Source organism: Psammomys obesus, unplaced genomic scaffold (genome assembly GCF_907164565.1).
Source record: "Psammomys obesus unplaced genomic scaffold, mPsaObe1.curated_primary_1811, whole genome shotgun sequence".
Taxonomy (NCBI): Eukaryota; Metazoa; Chordata; class Mammalia; order Rodentia; family Muridae; genus Psammomys; species Psammomys obesus.
The window spans coordinates 51,024,281-51,030,248 of NW_026585504.1; the positions used below are offsets into that span (position 1 = coordinate 51,024,281).

The 5,968-nt window shown below is 40.3% G+C and overlaps 1 protein-coding gene across 2 annotated transcripts in view; it reads right to left on the reverse strand.

Moving 5' to 3' along the window:
* The window catches only part of LOC129672149 (contactin-associated protein like 5-1), a 784,596-nt gene that overhangs the window by 389,134 nt on the left and 389,494 nt on the right, over positions 1–5,968 (reverse strand). The window lies entirely within an intron of this gene.

Sequence of the window (5,968 nt, forward strand, 5' to 3'; positions counted from 1 at the left end):
AGAAGAAGAAGAAGAAGAAGAAGAAGAAGAAGAAGAAGAAGAAGAAGAAGAAGAAGAGGAGGAAGAAGAAGAAGAAGAAAAAGAAAATACAATGGTTGTGTTCCTGGAATAGCATGTTCTGAGATCTCAGAACCACATGGCCCTGTGTCTTCACAGCACTTGGTAATTCATGTGGAGTAAGAGAAGACAATGAGTCAGGATCACAGTAGTAAGAAGACTAAGTGTTTTGTTTTTTGTTTTTTTTTTTTTAATTTTATTTTTCCCCCACTCATCTGAGATTTGCCTCAGTTGACCTTCTAGTTCCCAAATGGATTCAGCCAGGCACTCTGGACTATGATGCTATGAGTGTGTTCTTTTAAACACATTTTTTTTTTTGAGAGACTATGTTGTTTCTGAGTTTCAGAATATGACCACAGGTACCGGGGTCTGTAAAGGAAATGACTGTATTATAAGTGGCAAAGTCTCTGAAAGAGAGTTTGTCCTTCCTGAGGTAAATATCATGTTACCTTAGTCATGGGTGACACTGCAGAATCATTAGGAATTAATAAAAAAAATCAAAGAAAGCCAGTTGAAGGATCAGTGGGCAAAGTGCCTGTTGTGGACAAATAAGGACTTAAGTTCAGATTCCAAAAATACATGTAAAATCTGAACTTGGCATTTCAGGCCTATAATACCAGCAATGGGGGATGGAGACAGATGGGTCCTAGGGTTTAGTATCCAGCCGATCTAGCCAACAAAGTGAGTTCCAGGCTAAATTAGATACCATGCCTTAACAACCTAAGGTATAGGGCAATAGAAGAAAACACTTAATGTGTACCCATGACATCTAGATGTGTATACTACATTCATGATGCTAGAATAATACTTATCATGTGCAAAATTCTCACTGTATATGTTTTGATATATTGTTATGTATATATTAGGACACTTAATAGCAAACTCAATTAATGGAGACCAGATGTCACTTTTTAAAAAGTAGACTCTTCTGCTGTCTTGTATAAGGTCCACCTAACTCCAGAATGAGTCCACTGAGTAAAATATTTGGGAACGAAAGATACATCTTTAGATCCTAAATAGCATGTTTCTTAATAGCCCATCAGAGTTTGTCCATAGAGCTTTCACATCAATCAGACTCTTCTTTAATGTTATTTAAGGAACTAATAGAAAAAAAATCAATTATAAATGTGTCCTTGTTCTGATTGATTTCACTCTCCTCTTATGTCAAGGGCAACTGCATGTTATTGCCAACTTGACAGGATATTAAATCACTTCCGAGTCAAACTTTGAGGCATTTTGTGAAGGTATCTTGATTAGGTCAGCCTCTGTGGATGCCTGTCATTGGTTACCTTCATTATGTAGGAAGAACCTCCCACTGTACATGACATCATACCTTAGCTTGGGGTCTCTTTTATGTATAAAATATAAAGTGAGCTCACCACAAACAAGCACTCAGTTTTTGGCTTCCTAAACAGTGGATGCAATGAGATCATCTCCATCAACCCCCTGCTGCCAAGACTTTTCCACCATGAGCAACTGTACCCTGAAACGGTGAGGCAAAGCAAGCATTGCTCCCTACATTGCTTTTAATGGGGTATTTTATCACACCAACAGGAAGGAAATTACGACCCACAAAGAGCATGTTCTGGAATCGTGAGAGCTTCTTGTAGCCCTTCCTACAAGGAGTTGGGGGAAAATAGACCAAACCCTTTTCAATATTTTCAAAGTAATCTTCAAAAATGCCATACTATAATCTAAATGAAAGGCCTTTGAATGAATTCCATCTTGGTCCTTTAGTTCATCATCTAATTCATTCATTTTTATTTTTCTTCTCGTATGCAAGTCACAAAATGATCCTTATCCTGAAGTTTAGTGAGGTTTGTTTACTACGTATACTTATGATGAGGTCTAGCCTGAGCATCAGGACCTGTACAATACTCACTGGATCCAGCCTCAATTCCTTGACAGGGAAATGGGATCCTCTGTCTCTGTTGATGCTCACATATGTGAGTCTTTCAAGAAAAGAGACAAAGAAAAAATACAAAGCAGGCATGCTCCTACTGCCCTTCATCTTTAACTTAGATTCTTTCTATGTGGATATCGTATTTAATTTGCAAGCCTTTCTCTCACTTTCAGTGCAAAAGATCCCAAATATCTTGGATATGCAGTCTTTGTAGGAAAAGTAGGTTGTAGAAAGGTAGAAGCTACCTCTGTGCTGTCCATACCATAAGAATCAACTTCCCTCTCAGAAAAAGAAGTGAGACCTAATCACACCCTAAATTCTGGATACTCTTAGCAATCGAAACAGTGTCACACTCTTCTTACAAGACACTATACTTGTCAAGGGGAGAGTTGCTGGCCCTTAAAGCTTTCTGATGAGATGGCTTATTAGAATAGAAGGCTGAGCAAGCATGAGGACCTGATATGGAATCTCCAGTACACCAAAAGCCAGGTGTGGCCACATGAAGGCCTGTAACCCCAACTACATTAAAGGCTAAGAGAGGAAGATCCTGGGTCTTGGTTGCTACAAGCTCAGTTCCACGTTTACTGAGAGATCCTGTCTTAAGGAAATAAAGCAGAGTGATAATGCAGGTGCCCTACATTCCCTCTGACTTCTGTGAATATGTAAAGGCACATATAACCCTGGAACATATAGGTATGCACATAAACCACCCACATGTACACACACACACACACACACATACACACACACACACACACACACACACACACACGTTACTGAGACAATTGCCATTTATTTGTGTGTTGTTTTCCTATCGTGAAATCAGTAAGATCTCAATTATTTTCAAGCTAAGTTTGTTTAAAATTTGAACACAGGGAACTTCCCAAAGACTCATACTCCAAACAAGGACTATTCATGGAGATAACCTAGAACCCCTGCACAGGTGTAGCCCATGGCAGTTCAGTGTCCAAGTGGGTTACATATTAATGGGAAGAGGGACTGCCTCTGACATAAACTGATTGGCCTGCTCTTTGATCACCTCCCCCTGAGGGGGGAGCAGCCTTACCAGGCCACAGAAGAAGACAATGCAGCCATTCCTGATGTGATCTGATAGACTAAGATCAGAAGGAAGGAGAGGAGGACCTCCCCTATCAGTGGACATGGGAAGGAGCATGCATGCAGAAAGGGGAGGTAGGGTGGGGTCGGGAGAGGAGGAGGGAGGGGCTTATGGGGGGATACAAAATGAATAAAGTGTAATTAATAATAATAATAATAATAATAAAAGAGGAAAAAATAAATAAATGAACAAGAAAAAAAAATTTAAAGCAAGAAAATCTATAGTGTTTTACTTTGCCTTTTTCTAGCCCTTTCACTCTTTCCAGGTTAAAAAAAAAAATATGAGAACAAGGAAATTCTTAGTCCATTTGTAAGACACATAAAGAGATTCAAGTTTTCTGGTGTGTAGGAAAATCCCCTTGGGGAAAGAATTATAAGCTAACCTGCTGACATAAGCTTTGCCAGTTCAGGTACTCATTTAACTTCCCCTCCTTGGTCCAGTAATTGAGAGACGTGTCTGTAATGATGCAATACTTGTTCTCCATTAGAGCTGGGTGACCTGGAAGCACTTACCAGCCTCTCTCTTAGTCGAAAGTGTATAGTCATGGACTGGCATGTACTTAGTAACAGAAGCAGCTCCTGGATTCTGTAGAGCAGAGCCCTACCAGGGCTTGTGTCAAAAAACAAAACAAAACAAAACAAAAAAAAACCAAACAGACAAACAAACAAAAAAAAAAGCTGCTTTTGTGACCCAACGCCTACAAATCTCTGTGCTCAAACATCTTACCAATTAGTGAGCGACAGCTCAGTGCCAGCTCACATTTATATTCTCCAAGTAAGGAGGATCGTGATTTAAATTTCATAACTGTGAACATGAAAAATATTATTACTCAAACTGATTAACTCACCTCTTTTAGAGGGAATCTAATAAATATAAAAAAGACTCCTCTGCACAGATCTGCTCACAGCTTTTACAACCCTACAGAATTAGGCTTTCTTAGCCAGGGATTTTACTGCTGTTCCAAAGCACCATGACCAAAAAGTAAGTTGGGAACCTGGGCTGATAATACATTGGCCTGTGTAGCTCTAGGTCCTGACTCAGTATGGAAAGAATGGGCTTTTATCAGCTTCTCACATGACATTAAGTGTTTCAGGTATGGATTTTTTCTCACTGATGCCTGTCATAGTTTTAGAAGGAAATTTTCTGGCTGTTTATGTGTGTGTTTGTGTAAAGGGAGAGTGCCCAGGCACTTGTGAATGGAAACTAGAAAACAACCTTAGGTGTCACCCCAAGGGACACAGTACCTCCTCTGAGTCAGGGTCTCTCAGAGGTCTGGAGCTTAGGGATTCCGATAGGCTAGATGGCCACCAAGATCCAGGATACACCTGTCCCCAACCAACAAAGGCTGGGCTTACAAGTGTATGTCACTATGGCCAGCTTTTTATAGTATTTTGTGAGCAAACTCAGGCTCTTTAGATAGAAACACTTTTCTGACTGACACATCTGTGCAGCTTAAAGTAGTGTTTCTCTGTTTCCTCTGCAATAGACTCTGATCTCCAGTGGTTTACACTTCTTTATTGAGAGGTGCTTGTCAAATTAACCAACTTAAGCATGAGCTGGCCTTATTTCTAGGTCTGTAATGAACAGAATGTGGCAAAAGTGATAGTGATACCATGACCAACTTTAGGTCACAAAAAGGCTACAGCTTCTATAGCTGTAGAGTCAATTGTATAGTCAATACAAGTGTTATTGACTGAAAGTTTGACAGGATTTAGAACCAACTCAGCACATCTATGAGAGAGTTTTTCGGATGAGTTAATTGAGGGGAGAAGATCCAACCTCTGTGTGGGTGGCACCATTATACTGGCTGGGGTCCTGGACAGAATAAAAAGTAGAAACTGATCTCCGCATTCATCAAGTTCTGGTACTCGACTAGAGATGCCACGTGCCCAAGAGGCTAGCTACCTCAAGCTCTTGTCATCCTCAAATTGTGAGCTGAAACAAAATCTTTCCTGAAGTTGTAGTGAGAGACTCTGTCTCAAGAGAATAAGGTGGCAAGTGATAGAGCAGGATGTGGGATGACCTCTCCCAGCCTCCTGTGTACACCGCCCCACCATATACACACTGGAGGCTTTCCCATGGCCTGCCTAGATTGTGAGCATTACATCATATTCTTTAATGTTTAACTTAATTTGATTTAGTTTGTTTGAGTAATAAAAGTCATTTACCAGTGGGAGAAGAATCTTATCTAAACAGAGAAAAATGCATTATAGTAAAATTAGTGCCGAATGGTAGTCGATAGCATGGCAATGGAAGACTTGATTTGGATTACTTTTCTTCAGATTGCTCAGGTTTTGTTGTCTATATACCTCAACACCAGCCTAGGCATGTGGCCCAGTGTCATTCAGTACTTGCCATCTTAAAAAACAAAGTGTAACCTGATGGCCAAGAGCTATCCATCAGATAGCCAATGGAGAATGTGGGGAAAGTTTCTACTATTCCACATTTAAAAAATTCTGCTTGTAACTGGGCGGATGTGGTACAGGATTTTAATTTCTGCTTTCAGGAAGCAGAAGCAGAGGCAGGTGGATCTTTGAGTTCTAGGCCAGGTTGGTATACAGATTGAGTTCCAAGACAGCCAGGGCTGCACAGAGAAACCCAGTCTTGAAAAAAAGAAGGAAGGAACAAAAGGAAGGAAGGAAGGAAGGAAGGAAGGAAGGAAGGAAGGAAGGAAGGAAGGAAGGAAGGAAGGAAGAAAGGAACAAAATCAATCAATCAATCAATCAATCCAGCCTGAAAGCTGGAGACAGCTTATTGATATAGAGAACTTGCTGTTCTTCCAGAATGTCCTCTTCAGGCTTCAGTGTGCAAATATTCACACAAAGGAAGTATATACAACTTGCAACACACACACACACACACACACACACACACACACACACACACACACA